This window comes from Tachypleus tridentatus, chromosome 12 (assembly GCF_004210375.1).
Source record: "Tachypleus tridentatus isolate NWPU-2018 chromosome 12, ASM421037v1, whole genome shotgun sequence".
Taxonomy (NCBI): domain Eukaryota; kingdom Metazoa; phylum Arthropoda; class Merostomata; order Xiphosura; family Limulidae; genus Tachypleus; species Tachypleus tridentatus.
This window is the reverse complement of record NC_134836.1, coordinates 72,633,992-72,660,987: the sequence shown is the minus strand read 5'-3', so window position 1 is coordinate 72,660,987 and position 26,996 is coordinate 72,633,992. Positions and strand designations below refer to the sequence as shown.

General features: G+C 36.7%; 1 protein-coding gene across 5 annotated transcripts in view; it reads right to left on the bottom strand.

Moving 5' to 3' along the window:
- The window catches only part of LOC143233586 (uncharacterized), a 175,557-nt gene that overhangs the window by 113,661 nt on the left and 34,900 nt on the right, over window positions 1-26,996 (bottom strand). Inside the window, exon 1 of one of the 5 annotated variants that reach the window (XM_076469951.1) lies at window positions 13,615-13,906. The exons of 3 other annotated variants lie outside the window; for them this stretch is intronic. The gene's annotated coding sequence lies outside the window, so the exon portion shown is untranslated. Of the gene's footprint in view, window positions 1-2,455; window positions 2,604-13,614; window positions 13,907-26,996 lie in introns of those variants that run through there. One more of the 5 variants, XM_076469954.1, reaches the window with a different exon arrangement.

Sequence of the window (26,996 nt, the reverse complement as noted above, 5' to 3'; positions counted from 1 at the left end):
TGGTTCTAATATTACTTAAGTCATGAATCCATGTTAGTTTTGTGTCAAATGTTAATCCTAGAAATTTGGCGGATGTAGCAGTCTGAAGAAGTGTTCCGTTCATCTATAACTCAAGTTGTTCTTTTTTTGTATTTGGATAATTTTGTGAAAACTACTAGTTGGGTTTTTGTTGTGTTTATTTTAATTCTATATTTCTGGCAATGTTCACTTATTCTGTTTAACTGGGGTTGCATGTTTATAGTTGCTATTGATGGTGTGGGGGCACTTTTACAGTCTGCATCATCATCAGTGAACTGAGACGAGTATCCGTGATTTGGATCGTTCAGAGGCATATTGTTAACATACGTGATGAAGAGGATAGGACTTCCCTCTATGAAGGACGTCTGTCTCTGCAGTAAATAACTCTGAGAAGGTTCCCTCAACATTTATTTTGCATTTTCTGTTTTCCCAAAAGTTTGAGAGTCAGCGAATAATTTCTCGCTGTAGTCCCATTTCTGTCATTAGTAACCGGAGACAGTTGTGCCATACAGTGTCGAATATGACAGCTATTAAAGACCGATAACAGTTTTTAAATATGGCAGGTATTAAAGACCGATACGGAAACCAATACTGACTAAAAAATAACATCGTGAATAAAACAGCGGCGTTCGTTCTACAGACAAGTCCATTCCTCTGACAGGGACTCGGCATGTCCTGATAGAGAGATTGACTCGCAATCTACTAGTCGGAAGTTCGAATCCCCGTCAGAGAACACGCTCGCTCTTTCAATGTTGGGGGTTGTATAAGGTCACGATCAGCCCACCTATTCGTTGGTAAAGGAGTAGCACAAGAGTTGGCGGTAGCTAATATTGACTACCTGCCTTCTCCTTGATAAATTTGGGACGGCTAGCGCAGATAAACCTCATGTAGCTTTCAAATAAACAGAATCACTCCTGTGACAGTTAAGCCACGCGCACTGCTTTAATTAACTATTAATATTTTATTTCCTCGAGCTATATACACGTACCTACAACACTGGTACAGTGAATGAAGACCGGTAAAAAAAAAAAAAAATCGCAATAAAGAGACTGTGATACAGAAGTAAATAGTAACTTAGTGCCTAAAACAGGAACTAGTAATATTAACTCATCTGTTATCAAATATGAAATACAACGATTCCAACAGCTAAATTTAGAAATACTTATTTACGAGACTGTCCACATACTTCGAAGTTATCCAAAATCACGTGGACGTGGTTTTAAATTATATTCATAGAGTAAATATTATCGGCTTGTGCCCGCCACGTCACTCTAAAACCGAATGAATTTACTCCAGTATGAAGTTTTATAGCATTAACTATACGTTAACACGTTTCCATTTTTAGAATGTTGAGATATCGATTGACATTAAACATACTTTGCTCTGTGTTCTTGTAAGACAGAAATTGTTTTATTTTACATGTGGTAATCAGTTTTAAAATGGCCATATTTTACTATGAATACGAAAATACCAAAAGCACTTCGACTTTTATTAGAATATCAGAAATGAAAACCAATCGTTTATTGTTTTTTATCTGCTAAAATAAAACTTATAAATAAAGGTGGCGGTTACACAAACCTGCCTCAATAGCAGTTGGTATCCTTCATTCCTCGCAATTTGTAGGACCTAAGACTTCATAAAATCTTGACCAAAGATTGGCTTAATTTTTAATTTCGCGCAAAGCTGCATGAGGGCTATCTGCGCAGCCGTCCCTAATTTAGCAGTGTAAGACTAGAGAGAAGGAAGCTAGTCATCACCACCCACCACCAACTCTTGGGCTACTCTTTTTATCAACGACTAGTGGGATTGATCGTCACTTTATAACGCTCTCACGGCTAAAAGGACGAACATGTTTGGTGTGATGGGGATTCGAACCCGTGATCCTCGGATTAGGAGTCGCGTGCCTTAACCATCTGGCCATGCCGGGCCACACTAAAGAAATTCCCAAAACTCAAAGATATCCACCAAGTACACTGAATAGACATTTAACACAACAAAGATTGTAAATCAAAGATTTCGTTTCAGTAATTTCACACAGGAGATTTATTGGCAAATACATCTAATACTTACAACATACACTATTCAGACTTTTGTAGCGAGTTCAAAGAAGATTTGAGAGATCATTGAAATCTTTATCTTTCCTTACAAAGAAAAGAAAATGCAAGACATACTGCTCTCGTGTTTTACATATTTTATCCCAAGCATTCCTAATATATTAAATATATATTATTTTGTATCAAATCTTAGAAACATAATCTTAATTCTAAGACGTCGTATTCCTTAACACAATTTCACCTTCAAAAGTTAAATGAGAAGTCACGCGCACCAGTTTTAAAAGTCTGAAATGCAACAAGGTTAATGACCTTTTCACTTGTAGCCAGTAAACCCAAATGGTTCTAGTACATCATTCAATTTAAAAGGTATACAAACAACTTACGCTCTTGTCTTACGACGATACAATTAGTACCTCATTTCGTCTGCCGTACAAGAGTACTACCGAGTTAATATGGGATTCACAAGTGTACGTTTCATAAATCACTTGCTGACGAGAATTGCAACGACACAAGGTTAATGTCCTATTTTCTTCCAGTCAGTCAGCAAGTGAATGTTTACAAAGCTGTCTCTGGCTGTATATCCTGGCTTATGCATGGACTGGAATCGCTCCAATCATAATAAACATCGTGCGTCCAATCAGCAATAGACAAAACTACCCCTTCGTGCAAAAAAAAAAAAAAGTAGATATTTTATTTACAGATAAACATACAAATATAGAAATGTATATGTAATTCTGTGTCACTACAGTATACAGTGCCCCTAGTTTTATAAATCTCGCTGCTAAGTATGAAAAATGTCGACACATCAACACTATCAATTTCTTTTACAATTTTAAACACTTCAATCAGAGTGTCTTTTTGTTTTCATCTATCGGTTGCTCAAGATGAGGAATATTGATTAAGTTCTCAGATTGTCTTTAACTCTTCATTTTTCAAGAGAAAAACAATTTTGAGGATCGTACGCTCTCTTTAAATGAAACCCCTCCATCCCAGGTATTATTTTAGTAATCCGCCTTTGAACCCTTTCCAACAATTCCATTATATTTACAAAGGTAAGAAGCCCAAGACTGAATACAGTATTCCAGATGTGGCCTAACTAGTGACCTGTACGATATATTATAACCTCTTTAGACTTTTAGACTTGTATTCAATATTTCTGCAGATATAACCTAAATTCCTATTTTCCCGACACGAGCAACAGCACGCTTATTCAATGGCTTAAGAGACTGATTGACCATTACACCAAGATCCTTTTCTTTCATAACACTGTCAAGGTTATTCCCATCCAAATTATAATTCAAATTATGGTAACCCACCTGCAATATCTTGCACTTATCTTAATGAAAGCCCATTTGTCCAACTAACTAAATCCTTTTGAAAAGCACCAGTATCACCTTTACAGCCAACGACTCCCAAGACCTTGATACCACCAGCAACTTTCAGTAATTTATTGATCATTCCTTCATGTATGTCGTTACTGTAAATCAAAGAGAGAAACGGTCACAAGACCTGAGGTACACCACTTTGACTGAACCCCATTTATATCAATCTTCTGCTTACTTCTATAAAGCCACTCATCAATCCAATTAGTTAGCTTATTTCCCACACCTATAGAGATGTTTCTTTACAAGCATTTTATGTAGCACTTTGTCAAATGCTTTCTGAAATTCCAGACAGACCAAATCTACACCCTTACCATCATTTACACATGCAGTAACATTTTCAAAGCATATCAAAATATTTGTAAGGCAAGATTTTCCCTTAGTGAAGATATGTTGACTATCCAATAAAATTCTAAACTTTACTAAATGAGTTTGCAAAGTATCTTTTATCAGACTTTCCAAAACTTTTCCAACAACTGACGTAAGATGTATAGGCCTATAATGACTGGGACAACTTCTGTTACCTCTCTTGAATATAGGAGTAACATTAACCAATTTACAATCTCTTGGTATTTGTCCACTATTCAAGGATTTACAAAAATTTGAGGCAAGTGGCTTATATATCCAGTCCTTGGCCTCCTTTAAAACCGTCGGGGAATATATGGCCCACAATCTTTATCTTTCTTTAAACTTCCCAATTTTGTTTTAACAGGCTTAGAATTTATTCAGTTGTTTTGTTCAACTTTGTTTTCATTCATTAGTTGCTCAAGATGAGGAATATTGGTTAAGTTTTCATTTGTAAAAACTGAAGAGAAAGCAGAATTTAATAACCTAGCCATTTCATAATCATTACCTGCTAACTTTCCTTTATCATCCATCAAGGGTCCTATACTTATCCTAACATTTTGTTTACCCCCTAATATACTCAAAGTCCTTACTGCTAATTTTCATGTTTTTCAGCCAAATGTTTTCATACATCCTTTTGGATGCATGAAAATTTCCTATTTGACCAACTCTCGTGATCTTCTAAATCTTTTATAATACCGGTCAATTTAAATTTCTTAAAGTTGTGATGCTTTTCTTTAATTTTAATTGTTATATCTTTGTGAGCTAACCTGCATTTTTACTTGCAGCCACCTCTTTCTTTCTGTATCTCTTTCGAATACTGAAAATGTTTCTTTAAAACTTTTCCACATTTGCTCAGTGTCTCTAAAAACTTAGCTGCAACATTTACAACAGAGAATTCTTGTTGTGTCCCTTCATAATTGTTTTTTGAAATTGGAAATCAAATATCATTATTCCTGATTTCCATATGCTGCAAAACATTAAACCTAATACAGTAATGACCACTTTTACCAAGGTTTTCTCCAACTTCCACCCTCTCAACCATTTCTATATTAGAAGTTAACAATAAATCTAAGATAGCTTTGTTTCTAATAGTTGTTTGTTTGTTTTTTACCAATCGATGAATAAATCAATTTTAAACAGGTTCCAACACCTCACATCCTCATGGTTTGGCTCTAGCACTTCCCAATCAGTATGCCTGAAATTAAAATCACTCATAATTATGACTTCATTAACAGTCATAATATTAATATTAATCTCACTGTAAAGGTTTTTCACCAATTTCATCATTTTCATATGGTGGTCTGTAACAAATTCATAGTAAGAGCTTTTTCCCTTGATGTCCACTAAAAGAAGCCCAAATGTATTTAATATTCTTACTATTATCCTTAATATTCTCAAGTTCAACATGATGTAACTCACTCTTTATATATAGAGCCACTCCTCTCCTTCTGTTTATTACTCTGTCCATATTAAATAACATATAACCACGTATTTCAAAGAAATTTATCTCATCAAAATAATCTACATTTAACCATGTTTCATTTATTTCCATTATATCAAAATTTTCTTTTCTGATCAGTGCCCTAAAGTCATCTGTTTTATTTCTTATACCTCTACATTACATCAGTAACAATTAAGCCTATTCTTATTACAACTTTTATACAAATTTATCATGCTACATTTTCCTATACATCTCAGTTTTGTTTCTTTTAGTTTATCTTTTCCTTCACTGCTGTCGAGTCCTAGTTTAAAGCTTCCCTTACAGCTGAGTTAATAGCCCTTGCAAACATGCCAGACCATTTTCTACTTAAGTGTGAACCATCCTTTCCAAAACTTTCGCTGCTCCCACTGAAATTATCACACAAGTCCAACCAGCTAACCCGCTCATCCTTACATATTAATTTCAGCCTAGCGTTTAGCCATAGCTACCTAATCAAAATTGCATCTCCACAGTTAATTATTAGCTGTATCTGTGACACAATTAACTTATGGCTTTTATCTTTGAATGTTTTTATCAACCCTTGTGGTTTTTAATTAGCTCCTCTGACTTACTCTTTCTTATATTGTCAGCCCCAAGGTCCACAACACAAACTACACCGTTGCCAGTCCTTTCTCTTTTGTCAGATATGTCTTCTACCTGTGTCCCAATCTAACACTTTTCTCCCTATTTACCCCACAGACTATTCCATCCACATGCCGTATCAAGGAGACGCATATTACTATAACCTGTTTACGTTTATAATCCACATCCTTTCTTCTATTTCTTTTGCTTTCCCTCCCTCTAATAATTCCTTGTCCACATAATCCAAGGACTGAATTCTGCTGCTCAAGAGAATAGGGTCTTTACAGTTAAGTTCACTACTTTTAACCACAATACTACCCTTTATAACTTCTAGAGTATTACTGTTAATCTCAAGTGATGCATTCTTTGCATGTAAAAGTTTAAGCTCCTCTTGAAGTCCTGCTGTTATTTCCCACAGTTTATACTTCTTTTTATAAATTTTCTCAAATTTAGTTAGGTTAGCCTCCAACATTTCTTCCAACCTACAAACTCTACATATAAATTGAACATCCTCACTACTAGCTTCCTTAAAGTGCATCGTATTCTAGCGTTCCCAAATAAAACCCATTTACATCTAACAAACGTGGAACGCTTAACCTTTGTTAAGTCTTAACCGTTGTATTATTTGAAGAATTAAAATAAACACTCGATATTATGATTAAATATCAGTAGCCTGTTGCTAACACTATTACGCCTACGTTTGACAATTGATTAGATTTTAGACTGTATTTATTAAATAAAATAATGTATTTAATTTGTATTACAATCTCACTGCAACTTGAAATAGAACTAAGACTAAGTGTAAGCTAACGTAAACTCCGATAACTCAGTTTTTCCTGCTTAAGTGATCAGGCAAATTCTCTAGCAAATTCATCCTTGATGACTTTCTGATAGTAGTCTTGATAGTTGAGGTTTTATTGACAAGATGCCTAGTTGGTCATTTTCTCAGTGGTGTACTTCCAGAGATGATCTTGATGGATGATGACCTTTGACTAGGATTGCCTCTTCTTTGAACATATACTTAGCTTTGGAGTTTATCCTCTTCTATAATGAGAAATGTTCAACCATACCATTTAACCTCGATGGAATCCAGTTTTATCAGCATTTATAGCATAGTCGCCTTTTTTTTTATTCCAAGCCTGGTAAAGTCACGTGCAAAATCTTTATTCTTCAAATCTAAGAGAGCTCTTACAACCATCAATCTCTCATCACCTGCTCTATTAACTTTATGAAACATTATTGCTATTAACTACCGATATAAGGAGCCCCCTTCTTGGTGATGCAATGATAACTATCTCTATCTTCACAGTAAGTTTAGTGTCTATGTAGTGCATAGGGATTTTCGAGTCATGAACAATCAAATTATTTGAAACTAACATAACTTCGTATCCAGATCTCTGCATCAACTCAGTTTCCACAATACACACTTTCTCAGTGTCAGCAAAGCGCAAAAAAAACTCCCTTTCGATGAAACTGTACGTCCATTTTCTGGAAGTAATTTGCCATTTTTTAAACAAATCAGGACGAATAGTTGTAACTGTGAAACTTACGCCAACCAACCTGTTGCAGGGATTCTATCAAGAAGCTCATGGACACGTGGATGGTTTTCCTCAAATAATTAATTTCTTTTCTCATTTGGAATATTAATTTCAGCCTAGCATTTAGCCCTAGTGACCTAATCAAAATTGCATCTCTACTTTTTTCTAGTATCCGTTGGTAGGAGTTCTTATTTCACATTGGCTTTGATCATGAGAACAAACTATTTTGTTTCATTCTTTAACGTTATTTCATATTTAAACACTTGTACAATGCTAGAGTTCGTTGTCGGTCTACGTTACAGATGAAGCGATCGCAAACACATGTAAATACTTCACAAAAAGACACTGACTGAAGCCAATCTTTGCCTTCTACGTTCTTGATTATTTTTGAACTCACTCTTTAACTACGTTTCGTGGAAGGTATTTATAGTCCATGCTTGTAATATATATTGCTTGGACTTGCTTGTTCTTATAGTCATGAGCTTTATAGCTAACATCATAATTACAGTATTATAGTTTACAACAATAATATTGCTGTTCTGATCATAAATTTTAAGCCATCATTAAGACTAATCAGTCTCGCTAGGTTTAAAGTATTGCCACATTTTAAGTTACGAAAAAAAGAAACCAGTCTTACTACGTCAATACTACCGTCACGTTTTCCGCCACCATTAAGACTAATTGTTGTTGTTATATCTGTAATCTCATGATCTCAGTTTTGAGCCATTATTAAGCCTAACCGATCTCACAAAGGCTTACACTATAATCACGTTTTAGGCCTTGGTTGAGGCAAACCAGTTGAGCTAAGTTTAACTTATTATGACATTCAGTAGTAACGATAGTAGAGGAGGACTTGGTTAGGCTGAAGCTAACAACCCCAAAATATTTCTTAGCCTGCCCTGTAGCCCCTCAATGAAAGGTGCTCACCATTAACACTAGTACACTTTCTGTTTAGTAAATACATTCCCACAAGATGAAGAATGCATCCTTTAAATATTTTTTCGGCCCCCAAGTGGCACACCGGTTAGTCTGCGGACAACCACCGCTAAAAACCGGGTTTCAATACGCGTGGTGGGCAAACAATCACATTTTTTCGATCCAGCTTACTTTTTCTGTCGTGACCCGGTATGGCCAGGTAATTAAGGCGTTCGACTCGTAATCTGAGGGTCGCGGGTTCGAATCCCCGTCACACCAAACATGCTCGCCCTTTCAGCCGTAGGGGCGTTATAATGTTACGGTCAATCCTACTATTCATTGGTAAAAGAGCAGCCCAAGAGTTGGCGGTGGATGGTGGTCAATAGCTGCCTTCCATCTTGTCTTACACTGCTAAACCATACAAAACTCAACAATTACCTAAGAGCATCATTAGAAAGGTATGAATTTAAGCCATACAAAACTAAACAATTATTTAAGAGTGTTATTAGAATGGAATAGCTTTAACCTATACAAAATTCAACAATTATTTAAGAGCGTTATTATAACAGCATGGCTTTCAATCATACAAAATCCAACAATTATTTAAGAGCGTTATGATTTAAAGCCATTCCATTCTAATAACGCTCGTAAATAATGTTCGGTTTTGTATGATTTAAAGCCATATCGCTCTAATAACGCTTATAAATAATGGTTGAATTTTGTATGGTTTAAAACCATATCATTCTAATAATATTCTTAAATAAATGTTGAGTTTAATATGGTTTAAAGCCATACTGTTCTAATAACGCTCTTAAATAATTGTTGAGTTTTGTATCGTTTAAAGCCATTCCGTTCTAATAACGTTGTGAAATAATTGTTGAGTTTTGTATGGATTAAACCATACTGTTCTAATAACGATTTTAAATAATAGTCGAATTTTGCATGGTTTACAACCATACCGTTCTAATAACGCTGTAAATAATTGTTGAGTTTGAATGATTTAAAGCCATTCCGCTTTAATAACGCTTTTAGTAATTGTTGAGTTTTATATGATATAAAGCCATACCGTTCTAATAACGCTCTTAAATTGTTTGTTTGTTTGTTTTTTGAATTTCGCACAAAGCTACTCGAGGGCTATCTGTGCTAGCCGTCCCTAATTTAGCAATGTAAGACTAGAGGGAAGGCAGCTAGTCATCACCACCCACCCCCAACTCTTGGGCTACTCTTTTACCAACGTATAGTGGGATTGACCGTAACATTATAACGCCCCCACGGCTGAAAGGGCGAGCATGTTTGGCGCGACGGGGATGCGAACCCGCGACCCTCAGATTACGAGTCGCACGCGTTAACACGCTTGGCCATGCCGGGTCCTGCTCATAAATACCTCTTGAGTTTTGTATGGTTTAAAGCCATTCCCCTTTAATAACGCTTTTAATAATTGTTGAGTTCTGTATGGTTTAAGCCATACCATTCTAATAACGCTGTTAAATAATTGTTGAATTTTGTATGGTTTAAAGCCATACCGTTCTAATAACGCTCTTAAATAATTTTTTTAATTTCGTATGGTTCAAAGCCATTCCGTTCTAAGAAAGCTCAAAAATAATTGTTCAATTTTGTATGGTTTAAAGCCATTCCGCTTTAACAACGCTTTTAGTAATTGTTGAGTTTTGTGTGATTTAAAACCATACCGTTCTAATAATGCTCTTAAATAATTTTTCAAATTTTGTATGGTTTAAAATCATTCCATTCAATTAATGCTGTTAAATAATTGTTGAGTTTTGTATGATTTAAAGCCATTCCACCTTAATGACGCTGTTAAATAATTGTTGAATTTTGTATGGTATAAAGCCATACCGTTGTAATAACGATTTTAAATAATTGTTGAGTTTGTATGGTTTGAAGCTATTCCGTTTTGATAAAGCTCTTCAATTATATTTAAAACTTTCTTATCTACGTGATTGTTTTTCACTTGGGTCAGAACAGTTAGTGTTTAGTGCAAAATTTTATCGACATGAGGAGAAATAACCGTGTTTGGGCAAAATGACTCGGAGCGTCCTTTCGGGAACTCTACGGTCAGATTGTCAAAATAATAAAGTATATTGTTTTCAACACGTCAGTCTATCACATTTTGAGGATGGTTAACCTTCCCATAGATTTTACGTTACGTGCATGTGTCCTAATAAATCGTTTTTAGTTCCGTAACAAAGTGATAGAAGTAACCTGGTATGTACATATTTCAAAGTATAATAATCTATATTTGTTACAGCGAAAACAGAGTAGTTTTGAGAGTACATTTCTGATAGTTACTCGCCTGGGAATAACTTGCATTTCATTATTTGTCAAATTATTCTTTCTCAGCTGTATAAAGAACAAGGTTGGAGACTATTTGTTCAATCATTTTGTTATAGAAGCGAGAAGTTCGCATTATAGGGAGCACTCTGAAGAGACGCAATATTTAACATTAATGTAACGAAAATAATTCAGGCACAAAACATCACAGCTGCATAAGCTGAAAACAAAGACAGATCGACAGAAAATACATCACAATTAATTAGGTATACCACGTTTCCTAAAAGTTTCTTAGTAAATTAACTTCATTGTTCATGTTATTTACTATTAGTTGTCTACGTAAGCCTATTTTTTGTTATTCTGAACATACGTAGAAGAGTTATGACTGTTAATTTAAATTTGATTAAACGTTGTTGTTTTGAATTAAGCACAAAGCTACAGAATGGGCTATATGTGTTTTGCCCACAACGGGTATAGAAAACCGGTTTATAGCATTGTAAGTCCGCAGACATGCCGCTGAGCCAGTGGGGGTGTGTGTCTAAACGACTTTAAATATGAATATTATTCCGTATTTGAATAAACGTGTTTGACGAAATATTATTTAGATAAATATACCTAAAACAAAACAGTTCAGTCTTCAGTTTGTTATTAACACAGATTAATTGATAGAATATTCTTGTGCACCGGTGGTTGATTATTATTGTTATTAACGACGGTAGTTGTGTTTATTAGTAAGTATAAGAGTATCTATACGTTTACATAAAGTAACATTAATTGTGTGTTAAATGATATGCTGTACAGCACTACAATAAAACCACACAAGCAGGGAGTTTCTACACGATAACTAGACCTGTTGCTTTAATTTATTTAACATTATCGGTATTAATATTCTTTAAAAATACATTTAGAAAATATTCAGTTGTTATTCGAATGACAAAAACCCGGATAAACATGAAGTGGAACAGTGGAGGAAAGGCTCGTTTTCGAAAAGAATTTCACGTTTTTACACTACAGATGGCGCATGAACACAAAATACACAAATAAAGAACAGCCGCACAAAAACAAAACAAAAAATGTTCTATCATTATTTATAAAAATTACACTACAATATGTTTATAACTAGTAGCTTTTGTTACAATATTAATATTTAACACGTTGCTTATAGAAGAGGACGATTAAAAGTAATTTTGTCGTGAGTGCCAAATAAGAGTTCTTACAGACCGCTTCCTCCCAGATTTCGATATTTGTGGTTCGCGTTTTTGTTTGGTTTGTTTTAAATTTCGCGCAAAGCTACACGAGGGCTATCTGCGCTAGCCCTATTTTTGTAGTGTAAGACTAAAGGGAAGGCAACTAGTCATCACTACCCACCGCCAACTCTTGGGCTACTCTTTTACCAACTAATAGTGGGAGTGACCGTCACATTATAGTGCCTCCACAACTGAAAGAGCGAGCACGTTGCGAAATTCAAAAACAAACAAACAAATGTCATGTTGGGTGTACGATGTTTCGAATAAATTAAAAATTCTTTAAAGACAACCTGAAAAAATGCTTTCATTGTTCTTTAGATTGAAATAAAAGAGGTTTAAATGGTGCAAATATCTTCCAGTAATAAGGCGGAATGAGTAAACAGTTTACGTCGAGAACTTGAAGTAATACGTTCTGTATTAGGTATTATTCCAGAAGATTTGACGTCAGAGAATAACTGTTAATAAATGTTTCCGGTGGCTCAGCGGCAAGTCTGAGGATAAAAACCTGGTTTCGATACCCACGATGGGCAGAGCTCAGATAAACCATTGTGTAGGTTACGCTTAACAACAAAGAAATACATCTCACCGAAAAGGCCCAGCAGGGCCACGTGGTTAGGGCGCTCGACTCACAGTCTGAGAGCCATGGATTCGAATCCCTGTCATACCTAACATGCTCGTCTCTTGAGCCGTGGGGGCGTTATAATATTACAGTCAATCCCACTATTCGTTGGTAAAAGAGTAGCCCAACAGTTGGCAGTAGGTGGGGATGACTAGCTAGCTGCCTTCCCTCTAGTCTTACACTGGTAAATTAGGGATGGCTAGCGCAGATATCTCTCGTGTAACTTTGCACAAAATTCAAAAACAAACAAAACATTTCACCGAAAATATTGTAGTAAAACTACACAGGAAGTTTTACTTTCTCATCAATAAATTTCAAAGTCAGTAACTTTTAAATAGTAATTTTAGATCATGCCGAATAAGTTATTAGGGAATACTACGGAGCCACAGTGGCGGACATTTAAAAATTTCGTAAGGGGACGAGTAGTTTGACAGATTAATGTTTAATGGAGTGGAACCATATAACTTCCGACGATCCGATTGGTTTCCGAGCAAACTAAAGTGTGGGTGAAATTGTCCCCTAGTCGCCCTTCCTCAAATGTGAGCTACGTTTAATGATTGTGATTACTGAATGTACTGCAAGTACAGAACACAAGTTATAACTAGACTGTAACTAACGAGGAAAGGGGGTTTTAAGGCTTAAGTTTGCTGTGTACTTACTATTGAATGAATTTAGATAACTGATAGAATACAAAAATTACATCAGTCGGGTGTTTACATCGCCAAAGAATATAGAATAGTTTTCGAAAGATAAGCTTGTTTTTGTTGTTGTTGTTTTTTAAAGCAAGAATCATGATAGTTTGTTAGTTTTGAAATCGCTGAATTAAAAGAAAATTCTTCCAACATTCCAAAAGTAAAGGGATCACAAAGAAATTGGTTATTAAGAAAAAATCGTACATTAATAAATATTTTATAAATATGTTCGTTATTATTAGAGAAGCTAAGGGGCGGTTGTTTGAACATAAGACAGTGGTCTAAGATTTTTTTTTCAATTACTTTAACAAATAACATGTAATGGATACAACGAAAGGTGTTGTTCTATAACAAAATGTTCTCGTAACGTGACGTCATCAACCTCGCACGCGACACCAACGAACCTCGGAGGCCCGTAGGTAATTATACACATTGTAACTTTTAACTCACCTGTTTTCAGCTGCTCCCTAGCCGACGGTAAAACTGAAAGTCAAACATCGTGATGGAAGAGTCTAGGGTTATTTTAGTATACATAAATAACACCACTCTTCGACTCTCAGCAATATATTTTGCGATGCTATTTGCGTATCAGTTTACTAATCCTTGTCAAATCGCATTTAATAAAACGTATCTCCACGATCAAATATAAAACATTCGAAAAACGTTCAAATGAAATTAAACATGCAGAAACATTTGGATACTTGAGTATGGCGGCGATAAACGAACTGTAACCATTACGTTAAGAAGACTTGAAGCTGTTGCCAACCGACAAAATCACTACAGCATATCCTTGACAATCGGTCATCTACCTTTCAGCTCTGGCCTTGAAAGTCGGCTGTTTGGTGCTTCGTGTTTTTATCTGGAGCTTCGTATTCTTCGGTTACGTAGTTTGGAATTTTACGAAGTTTTAACGTGCTGCAAAGGGCACGAGGCTGCGATGTGTATTTGTGCGTAGTCAATCTTGTTTTATTTTGTTGTTTTCTTTCGCTTTATTCTGTATTTTAACGGTTTCTATGTTTTATACAACTTTCACAGGCAGCAGAGAACTGTTATTACATTTGTTCTCCCTGTAGCACTACTGATATAACCAGAAAGCACAGTCTATGAGCCGCAAGTGCTAATAATGGGAAACATATTTGCATTATTGTTACTTTTTGTAGCGTTTAAATGTTGTTACTGTTCACATTTAATGTCCACGTCCTAAAGAGGGTTTGGTTTGGTTTCTTTTGAATTTTGCGTAAAACTACACGAGGGCTATCTGCACTAGCCGTCCCTAATTTAGGAGTCTACACGTGATACGTACACATATATGATGCGAAATCTTAAAAAATATATTAGAACGCAACATGTTTCAACGAATAAAACTGAATATTTCGGATAATTACAGATCTAGCTATTAGCTTGCAGATGCGCGTGTGATCATGTGCGTCAACTATTAAGTTTTAATCTTTCCATTAAGACATCTCTTTTATCCTAAAGTAGGTGACAGAAGGGTTAAATCGATTTATCTGGCAACTATAGTTGTTTCTGCTGTCACAATTCGTTGTTTTCACGATAGTATTTTTGTTTTATAAAGGAATGGGTTATGCTTCATTTTTCTGTTCCGATAAGTTTGTTTGTTTTGAATTTCGCGCAAAGCTACACGATGGCTATCTCGGGCTACTCTTTTACCAACGAATAGTGGGATTGACCTACATTATAACGCCCCCACAGCTGAAAGGGCGAGCGTGTTTGGTGTGATGGGAATTCGAACCCTCGACCCTCAGATTACGAGTCAAGCGTTCTAACCACCTGGTCAAAGTGAGTTTATTACAATTTTCTTTGTTATTTTACTATTCGTATTCTCGCGTATCATAGTTTGAAAATTCCTAGCAGCTAGGCTGTTTTTACGTACCATACCAATTACACTGAAATATAAAACATATAATATTCTCTGGTTAAAATGAAAACAATATTACTTCAATAAATGGAATTTAAAGTGTTATCTTAAATTTAACACCAACATTAACAAGCACGACACAGAGAAATAGTGAAGTCATTAGCCGGTTGATATTATTTGTATGGAACTTTGTACATAACGTCATACGTCAAGAAAACGTCAACGTCAGTATCCACAAGGTTTGGAACTGAACCATTTCAACAGTTGCAAGCATTTTGAAATACTTTCATGCTGTATTACAGAGACCCGCAAAACATAAGAATTCCAATCGCAGACACCAAACTCTACAAGCTTACTTGTCTTAGGCCTAACATTAGTTAAGCCTGTATTAAGTACTGTTTATATTCGGTAAAGAAGTGCTCATGACGAAAAGTTGAAAATTATATCTGGTCAGACACAAAGAACCGTTCTGAAAGTTAGCCAAAAGTGAAAAAATGTACCTTTTGCAAATCCGATGGTCACGTGACAAATTCCTTTGTTAAAGACTATACACCAATGTTCACTGATTCTCCTTATCGTATCAGAGGCGACTTTTTATCTCCAAAACCAGTAATACTACATTTGTTTGGATACCCGTGGTGGGCACGTCACAGGTAGACCATGGTGAAAGTCTTTGCTCAACAATAAACAAACTAAACTTATATGAGATTTTTGTTCTCGAAATCAAAGCATAGTTGAAAAAGGTAACAATGGCGAGCCCCTCCTAGTAGCACAGCGGTATGTGAGCGGACTTACAACGCTAGAATCCGGGTTTCGATACCCGTGGTGGGCAGAGTATAGACAGCCCATTGCGTTGCTTTTTGCTTATCTTTAAACAGACAAACGATGGCTATAAATGAAGAATCTCGAGGATATAAGCTCATGATCATTGAGACCACAATAAGACGATATGGAAACTAACCGACGTCTCGTGAAAATTAAAGTTAATTATACAGTTCAGAGAATGTGTATCACAATCAGTTCCAGTAGTAGGAAACAGCTTCGCCAACCATGCAGAAACGAATCTGTCCCACCCCCGCCTCTCAGTAGCAAAGCGGTATGCCCACGGACTAACAACGCTAGAAACCGGGTTTCGATACTCTCAGTGCGCAGAGCACAGAGAGTACATTTTGTAGCATTGCGCTTAACTTCAAACAACAACAACACAGACGAAGAATAATAGACCAAACCGACTTAGGCCCAGAGACGAACTTCACATAAGACCCATTGTTGTAATAAATCATGAAATGATCAATGGGACAAAGTCCGATCTATGACAAACGTACGTACGTTTTTAATATATCAATTTAAAGTTTCTTATACACTACTGGCCAAAATCTTAAGGGTGAATTTTCAACAAATTTAATAATTGCCTTAGAAACTGTACTTTGGTTAGGTATAATTCCTGTGTGGTTGCATATTTTTAAACTTTAGTTTTTGAGTAAAAATGAAACAAAATATGGGGGTCCTCGAACTCAAGTTCCTCTCGGTCGTTCGGCTGTTTCCGTGACGTTTTACAATTATGACGTAATAGTTGCCAAACACGCTTCGTTGCGCGCCGACCATTGTGTTCCTTTCAGTGCTGGTGTTTTATGTAAATCTATCGGTGCTTTTTTCGGATTACACACGTTGTGAGACTATTTTTTGTCTTAATATTGCAACTTTATGTTTGTTTTATGACAACATGGTTTACTGCGTTGCTTATGGTTGTAGAAACGGCTCAGCATCGGGCAAAAGCTTCTTTTCGTTTCCGTACAAGGAGAAGGAACCGGCAAGGTGACAATAGTTGGTGCGGATGGTCAATAGGAAGAACTGGACTCCTTCACACCAAGCAAAGCTTTGTCAAGATAACTTTGAACTCTCCGGATCCTACTGTTTTGGATTCCGTGGGTTTCAAGCCAGGCATATTGAGACTGATAAAAAACCATCGGCGGTAGACAGGATCGTCCCCACCATCTTTCCTTGTGTAGAGCTGAGGACTGATCTCAGCCTGCAGCATACAGGTTCCACCCCTCTAAAGCCATCCCTTGCCATCACGAAAAGAACGCACTTTTAAAGGTATGTGTGCAGTATAAAGCAATAAACAATAACTAGTATAATATAATAATTTAAAAAAGTACAAGTTTTTAAAGAATGTAACTAGACATACACATTTCACATTTAATAGCGTGTTTTGCATTTGTTGCACCTGAAAGTCAGTGAAACCTTGATTTTCGAGTTTAGACAGTGGACAAATCTATCCCAAATAGAGTATATTCCAAGTTTAAAAGCTGGTAGATCATTCTGTAGATATTTTTGTATCATTTGTAAATATGGAAAAGTTTGAAGAATTCCATTTTTCAAATTTAACATTTCAAGATAAATTAACTATTCATACTGCTACATCTAGTTTGATTTTATAGACAGAATTACGACGTATAATTGAAATTCATTTTGCTACGAGTCATAAATACCAGGTACAATGATTGTGGAAGGGCCGAGTATTAGTTACCATAGTCGGCAAAGTAGAAACAAATAAAACCTAGTCTGTGATTTATAAACACCAGATAGGTTTTGAGATGCTTAAAATTGCACGTGAAATAATACAGACCATGTTTGTTGTCATGACTTGGACTTACCATTCTTCCACTGGAGGTATGACCGACTCGCAACCGGCCTGGGCGCTATCAGTATCACTGACAGTTCCGCTACTCTCGCTCGTGGAACTGTCCTCATCACTAGAACTTGTCAGATCTGTATCAAAAGTAACTGTTCTAGGTTCGTTCAGAGTAGGTTTGAATTGATATGGTGCTACTCAACACTGTTCAGAACACAAAGTCAAAACAGACTCCGCCTCTGTTTCTCCGTATGCACTGGCCATGTTTATTTATATTCAACGCGCTGGCGTTGGCGGTTTGTTTGGCAACTATTACGTCACAGTAATTTTCCTAGCGGCAAACGTAAAAACTAAAACGTTCGGACTGCCGCTCGGAAAGGGATCTTTCTTTCTTATTAAGTTAATTTCATAGTGTTCACATTTTCCCTATTAAATGCTAAAAAGGTTTTTTGCTTTTATTTTCCCTTTTCGTATTTTCAACTTTTGAAACTCTACTAAAATAAGTGGTTGAGTCTAACAACGCAAAATGCATATTTTTTTTCTTTATGTTCATTGGCCTTAAGACTTTGTCCAGCAGTGTATCTGTTTGTCTGTCACATCTCGGAGCTACTGAGAAGAGTATTAATTGTTTCGCTTAAAGCCACTCGAGGGCCATCTGTGCCAACGAAAAGTAGAACTGATCGAGATTTATGACGTCCCCACTTTGAGGAACGGGATCGAGAAGGGTCAACTAAACACAGATAAAGTGTACAGTCTACTGAGTACATTTCTGTAGGTCATGGGGCATTGGTTGAATACAGACACTGAAGGTTTTTATAGAAATTTTTTGTTTCCAAAATGATTGGGAGTTAGGAAAACTGACCTTCAAAAATTTGCTTTTAAACCATTTTAGAGGTTGATACACCCAAACCAATCAACGATTAAATACAGAATAGTAGAATACCAGTTTGTATGTATCAGTGATATGTAAACATGGCGCGTTACACCTAAGAGTCGAACCAGTAATACTCGAATACGTAGGCAGAAAAAGCTACATAGAGAACAAGAAAATAGCAAAAGTGGAGAAAGCGTGACTACATTATTAGAGACGATGATGGTTGAACAGAATAAGTTAATGTCCACAAAGAAGCCCATCTAATGTTCTTCATACTTGAAGCTTTCATTGTTTCAAAGCTGATGTACTGCATAGTCAAAGTTACTCGAATAAAATAAGTTGAAATACCCAGGAATAGACCACACCACCACTAACATTTCACTGAAGGCCTTTTTTGACATCATAAATCAAAGAATATTAACTAAAGACATCTATGGTTTGCTACAGATAAATAAACCAAAAAGGTGTCTGGTTGTAGTTACCAACAGAAGAAACTATTTCTAATTGGAATTCTACCTTTATATACAACCATGACTATCTATATAGTTATTAATAGGAATAACGTGTACGCGTGCACGGGAAACTTTTTAAATTTCATTTAGTCATGTAAAAATGGAATTAGGAATAAGGAAGTGTCGATGACATCACAACATGCGTTAGGGTGTAGGTAGTACTATGCATAGCAAAGGGATAGGTGTTTGCGGAATGAACCTGCCATCCTTCAGTGCCTCATCTCCAACAGCAGTGTTGATGTGTTGAGGTTTCGAAAGCGTCGCCAGGCCTCATGAACTTTTCCAAATAAATCGATTGGTTTGTCATTTTTGATCAGACAATTTGGTTGAAACTGTCTTTTTTACTAAAAGTGTGTGATGACTATCACATTTGCGGAATACGTTTAACTCACTTAGATGTAACCTTGCAGTCATTGAGACGTCCCTCACGGCCATCAGATTCGTTCAGACCTTTAAGTATTTAACCTCATACTAGTTTAAGGAATAAATTTACTTTAAATATACAAAATTGCTTCTACATTTCATAAGCTTTTATGCATTCAAGTACAAAATACCACGACTAAACAATGTTGCTTACGCAATGCACGAGCTCCACCCCCCCTAGTCTTACGTCAATTCTTCTTGTACTTTATGTTTGTTTGCTTTTCCAACTTACTCCTGACCAGGTGGTTAAGTACTCGACTCGAAATCCGAGGTTCGAATTCCCGTCACACCAAACATACTCGCCCTTTCAGCCATGGGGACTTTATAATGTGATGGTCAATCCCACTAGTCGTTGGTAAAAGAGTATTCAAAGAGTTGGCGGTGGGTGATGATGACGAGCTGCCTTCCATCTAGTCTTACACTGCTAAATTAGGGACGACTACTGCAGGTAGCCCATGTGTAGCTTTGTGCGAAATTCAAAAAAACAAACCAAATAACTCCTCCCATAGTCAAACTTGGCAGGCTTACATAGGGTGTACTTATCTATGTGGCATAACCCCTTTCAAGGAATGATTTGACCTTTTATTAAGTGCTATGCTGAACACTGAAGTTTTCTTATTGGTTTTACGTGGCACTAAGAATTATGTTCTTTGTACCTTCTATCTGCTGAACCAATGAGGTTACTGTCTGAGCAAAGTGCCTTTTTATGTATAATTGGCGTTAAGCTAAATAAGGACTTGTCAGTCTTGAATAAAGCTGGTATGATATACCGTTATGCAGCATTATTTACTTTCAATCACGAATTCTTATATCTAACGTCTAATAATTCCCTTACTAAAGCAACGACCCGGTTCTGCATTTCAAGTATTTTTGTAAATGTATCCAAACACAGGAAAACTAAATGCAAGCTTTCTTTTTGCGAACACTTAAGAATCACATTAACCCTTTACACGTTCTTAATGAACCGTCTTTAGTGTTACGTTTTGAAGAGAATTAACTTCCATGTTTTTAACACACAGTCTTTACTCCAGTTTCAAGGAATACTTTTCAACTGATAGACAAGAAGAAAGAACACAACTCACCTTAGACTCTTGGATTATGCTTGTATGACCAAACATTAGGCCTTGTTCGTTATTTTTATGAAGCACCACTACTCCAAGTGCGGAGCGCGTTTTGGGAAACGAGTCACGATCTATGAAACCTCTTATTCACGTCCAGGTATGCTAACGACTCGAATGCATCCGGACCAATCTTCAGAAGGTGTTGGGTGAAGACGCGTACTCTACTCAATCTAAATGGCGTGGGTTTTCACTTAGACACCTCGTGTTTTTGTGTTTTTTTCTTTTATGATAATCCACGTGGCTCAGATTTTCTACTCTGTCATCATATTGTAAACAGGTGTATGTGTTATATATATCCTTGTGGCATGAGCCACTGGTTTTTGCTGGTTTCCCTCCCCCTTACCCGAGCAATAATGTTAAAACAGTTACTTTAAGTGCGATACGCCCTTATATTTGAATTTAATTACTGTTACTGTGAAATTTCAATGTATTTCTAAGTAACTTTTCGATTCCATTACAATAAATACACAATTAAGAAAACGAAATTTATAAAACAACACCACAACTACAAGTTTAATGTAACAGGCCATACATAGAGTGCTCACGTGTACACCATTGCAGTAGAACACGTGTTTATAGACTTGGTAACTGCCACAATGAATAGGAAAATACTAGTTGCATACGAGTTTTGATATTTCAAGTTAGGGACTGTTAAACTTATGTTCGAAAATATTTTTACAAACCTTCCTTCCACTCAACATTATCAATATTTCAGGGACAGTATTTTTTTAAACCAATGGAATAACCGCATTCTGGACAAAGCTGTATGGAGCTGATCGTCAGAAACAACTGGTTCAGAGAAGTGCAACCCCGACGGACAGACATCCGCTTCCTGAAACTATATTCTTGTATATGTAAGAGAAGTTGTCCCTGTGATATTACAAAGAGTAATGAGCTTAGAACCTACTTGATTTGTAATTTCATCACGTACCTTTCTATAACCTTGTAGCTCAAAACTGCTAGAGGGCTATCTGTGTTAGTCGTTCCTAACTTAGAAGAGATAGACTAAAGAGAAGGCAGTCAATCAATACTACCCACCGCCAACCTTTGGGCTACTCTCTTATCAACGAAAAGTGGGATTGACTATTGGTTTATAACCCACCCATGGCTTAAAGAGGAAGTATGTTTGGCAAAGGGTTTTGTACCTGTGAGCCGCATATTACGAATCAAGCGCCCAAACTACCAGACCATGCTAGGCCCCACATAGTATTTACAATGAAGTAAACTCGATACTCCATAAAGCTTCTTTACTCCATACAATAGGTGAAAACGGCTTGATGTTGTAACTAATGGTTCACACAATACGTGAAGATGGCCATCTTGATATGTTGACTGTTGTAACTAATGGCTATTAAAAACAGTAACTTTGTCATTACTAGCCCCGGCAGCAGCACGTGCACTATAGGGGGTAGCAGTTATTCAGTGCAGATTTAGAAGAAGGTAACTGAAATCAATTAAAACTCGTATTCACTGCTGTTACACGTGGCATTGCTTAATAAATCACGTGACAGCATTTTTATGAAATGTTCACTAAACGTTGTTTTCCACATTATTTTTTTGTTATTAATAAAGCTCTAGAAACATTTACATTTGAACTACTTATTGCCTCCCAGTGGCTAAAAATCGGGTTTCGATAACCCTTGTTGAGCAAAGCACACATAGACCATTCTGTAGCCTCCTTGTTTAATACTGAATAAACAGTTAGTAAAATTCTATGTTTCTCGGAATTTCTTATCAGAATAACATCTTATTACAAAAGATAACTGCTGTTTTAGTCACATTGTCAAAGAAAAGTCAAAACACTTTTTTGTTAATCTGTGCATTAATTTATATAGAACATGAAGACGGTACATATGATCAATAGGAATTCGACATAATTAGTAACTTTGTTCGTTTCTATGATTTTCCAACATTGTTTTTATCTCATTTCTAAACGTATGATGTGGTCTAATTAATCCAATCACTTTCTAGGACAGATTGGGTTGGATTGGTTTGTTTTAATTTTCGTGCTAGCCATTCCTAAATTAGCAGTAAAAGACTAGAGAGAAGGCAGCTAGTCATCATCACCCACCGCTAACTCTAGGGAAACTCTTTTACCAATGAATAGTGGAAATGACCGTAACATTATAATGCCCCCACGGCTGAAAGGGCGAGCATGTTTGGTGTAACGGGGATTCGAACCCATGACCCTCAGATTGCGAATGAAGCGCTCTAATCACCTGGCCCCGTGTAATTTTGAACGTTTAATTTCTAATTACCTGGTGTGAGAATGTTGGTTTTAAAGAGTGGTGTTTCTTGTCAGGAAGAAGTAATTATTAAAACACCGCGTGAAACGTTTTTTGTAAACTCCACTGAGGATACGATTATAATATCGAACTAAAGCTTTCATTGTCCTACAGCTATTTTTTTCAACATTATAAAGTGTATTGAAGGTAAATATATGTTTATTAAATTGTTTCTTATATTACTACTGTAACTGACAATAGAAATATTTATTCACAACGAACTGAAAGTGTCATATTTAAAGTAAAATGCCGCAATAGTTTATGTCATTCAATAATAATTACTGTCGCTACTGTTCATTGTAACAATACTTTCTCACTATAGGTGATTTTCATAAATTCCAGATGTATTGACATAAAACGTGCTACAATATGATTTATTACAATAGTTGCTGTCGTTGTTGTTCGAGGTAACAATGGACTGTCACTCTGGATGGGGCCTGGCGTGGTTAAGGCACTGGACTCGTAATCTGAGGGTCGTGGGTTCGAATACCCGTCACACTAAACATACTCGCTTTTTTAGTTGTGGGAGCGTTATAATGTGTCTGTCAATCCCACTATTCGTTGTTAAAAGAGTAGTCCAATAGTTGCTGGTGGGTGGTGATGACTAGCTGTCTTCCCTCTAGTCTTACACTGCTAAATTAAGGACGGCTAGAGCAGATAGCCCTCGTGTAGCGTTTTGGCGAAATTCAAAACAAACCAAACCAAATGTTAATAATATAAAGAAATAAAACATTTGATACACGATGTATAATCTGAACTGTATAACTAATTTATTAGAAGAAGTGATTTGTGATGTGAAATTATGTGTCATTGATAAAACTGAGCTCACAGTAGAAATGATAAAAAAAAAAATGTAAACAAGAGAAAAGCTATGTATAAAGGATTTTATTATTCGACATTTCCAGTTGCGGAAAAATGAAAGTAAATGCTAACATATGGGCCCTTCGCACGCCATGTGCTAACAGCAGGACCTAGAACGAACAATATTGTATAAAACATACCGTGTAATTGCAGTAACACAAAGTAATATGAATCAACTACACGTGGAGCAAGGTTTCCAACTGTAAACTAACCGATGTAAGCTTGCACTGATTTATTTTTAAAAGTACAGGAACGACTAGATAGTCAAGGCAAGGCTTAATCAACGCATGTTTTGTTTTCTTTCCAGTTAAATATTAGAAAACAAGCACAAATGTATTACGATGCCAAAATGTCTTTACCAAATGTCTAATTAAAAAAGAATTACAAAAAGTTTAATTTGAAATAAGTATACATACACCAATATCCTGAGCAATATTTATTCACATAAACTATTTCTTGTATTAACGTCTACATTGAAAGATTTGTTTTTTTGTTTTGGAATTTCGCACAAAGCTACTCGAGGGCTATCTGTGCTAACCGTTCCCTAATTTAGCAGTAAGACTAGAGGGAAGACAGCTAGTCATCACCACTCACCGCCAACTCTTGGGCTACTCTTTTACCAACGAATAGTGGGATTGACCGTCACATTATAACGCCCCCACGGCTGAAAGAGCGAGCATGTTTGGCGCGACTGGGATGCGAACCCGCGACCCTCGGATTACGAATCGCACGCCTTAAAACGCTTGGCCATGTCGGGCCTTCAAAGATTTATCTCTGGTAGATTGCTTCTTTGTTGTCTTCCCTAAATTAGAAGAGATAAGCTGGAGTGAAGACAGCTAGTTAGCACCACCTACCGGTAACTGTGGGGTTACTCTTTACTAATGAAAAATGAGTTTGACCGTCACATTAAAACACCTTCACGGCTTAAAGTCATATTCGATGAAGGGATTCGAACCCGCAACCTCAAGATTGCGAGTCGATCACCCTACCCACCACATCATGTTAGGGCCCTTGTGATAAATGAATAGATTAAGGATCGCAAATGATACTTTTTGCTACTTTTCCAGTGCCTCCCAGTGGCACAGCGACATGTCTGCGGACTCACACAACTAGAAACCAGGTTTTGAACTCGTGACGTGCAGAGCACAGATAAACCTTTGTTTAGCTTTAAGCTTAATAAAAAAAAAGAGAGTGTTTTTCTTATATCAAAGCCACATCGGGCTATCTGCTGAGCCAACCGCGGGGAATCGAACCCCCGATTCTAGCATTGTAAATCCGTAGACATACCACTGTACAAGCGGTGGGCAATAAAAAAAAGAAATAATAACTTTTGTTTCTAAGTAACGTTTTACTTTTATCTTGGATTAACGACAATAATTCTGATATCAAGCGCAAAACTAAACTTGCATCTTTAACACGTGATCTGTCAATTCGATGATTCTTGGTTTACATCCCTTTCTTGCAAAACCTCAGGGACATGGGTGCAGAAAAAGAGTGACGGTCAAATATACGCTCTTCGGTCACACAAGAGCGTCTCACCAGTTGGCTGCGGGCGCTGTTTGCTAACTTCATTCTCTCTATGTAATCTATCAGTTCGAAGTTTAAGGCAGCGAGAGAAGAAATTCGGAATGCGAGTTATACAACAACAGAATTCTCTCGTGACCAAGAAGAGTGTCGAAATGCTCATGTCATACGAATGTCGATGCGAAACGTCGCGGAAAATGTAAAATTTCAGTTCTGATGAAAACTTACTGTCATGTTTAACCCTTTAAGCGCGCCCGTCGTCATAAATCGAAATCAAATCAGAGATCTTTATCAGCGTTCGTTGTCAATTTTTTTTAAATGGCTTCTCCCTCCTGCATGGTCGTTTATTAAGGTTCACATATGGCGACTGCATAATACGATTTGAATTTCCTGTCAGAAATGCGAATCGAGCGAAAAATGTCAATAGATAGAGCCTTATTTACCAAGAAGACGATTTGAGCAGCCGTTTCGTATCTATGGTAGACGAATTTCTATCTCTTATTAATCTTTTTATTAATCAATAATAATAAAAACTCTCTGAATTCAAAACCGGAATTTTACGGACGTTAAATTTACGAAATACATGTTTGGCCGACAAAATCGCTAACATCACACGTTTGTCTCCCAGTGACACAGCGACAAGTCTGCGTACTTACGACGGTAGAAGCCAGGTTTCGATTCCCTTGGTGAGCAGACCATGGGTAGTCAATTATGTAACTTTGTGCTTAACTTCGAACAAACAAAGTTCAGTAAATTGTGAATGAACATTCAGCCTAAATACTGTAATATTTATAGCCCAGTAGTTAGGGTGCTCGACTCGTAAGTTTTGAATCTAGGTTCTAATCCCGTCAATAATTATGCTAACCGTTTTAGTCGTGGAGGCTTTATAAAGTGACGGTTAACCCACCTTTTCATTGGTAAAAGAGTAGCTCGAGAGTTGGCGGTGGGTGTTGTTGACGAGCTGCTTTTTTCTGTAGTCTTTAAATTATAGACAGCTAGCGCAGATAGTTTTCGAGTAGCTCTGTACTTGACTTTCTAGTATTGTGTAGTTGGATGACTTTGTTGTCTAAAACATATGACCATTCATACAGGTGGTCTTCTTACGGCTTGTTTGTTTGTTTTGGAATTTCGCACAAAGCTACTCGAGGGCTATCTGTGCTAGCCGTCCCTAATTTAGCAGTAAGACTAGAGGGAAGACAGCTAGTCATCACCACTCACCGCCAACTCTTGGGCTACTCTTTTACCAACGAATAGTGGGATTGACCGTCACATTATAACGCCCCCCACGGCTAAAGGGCGAGCATGTTTGGCGCGACCGGAATGCGAACCCACGACCCTCAGATTACGAGTCGCACGCCTTAACACGCTTGGTCATGCCGGGCCCTTCTTACGGCAAGTCACAAAATGTAAACTTAAATACATATCTATTCTACGGTGGGGTCAGCACAGATAGTCACTTGTGTAGTTCTGTAATTAACTACAAGTAGTTTAGTGCCCCAGTACTATACCTATTGTTCTTCTAAACGTTAGATCACATTTATCGATACTTCTATCCTCAATTTTATAAAAATTCATTTTATGTAAAGAGCATATTATGTAACGTGTTCTTCTAGAATATTTTGAATTATTTTTTGGTGGAATGCAATAAAATTTTTTTATGAAAATACACTTTATCAACACAGTTGATTCTTTCAAAAGAACCCGGATGGGGCGCGTTT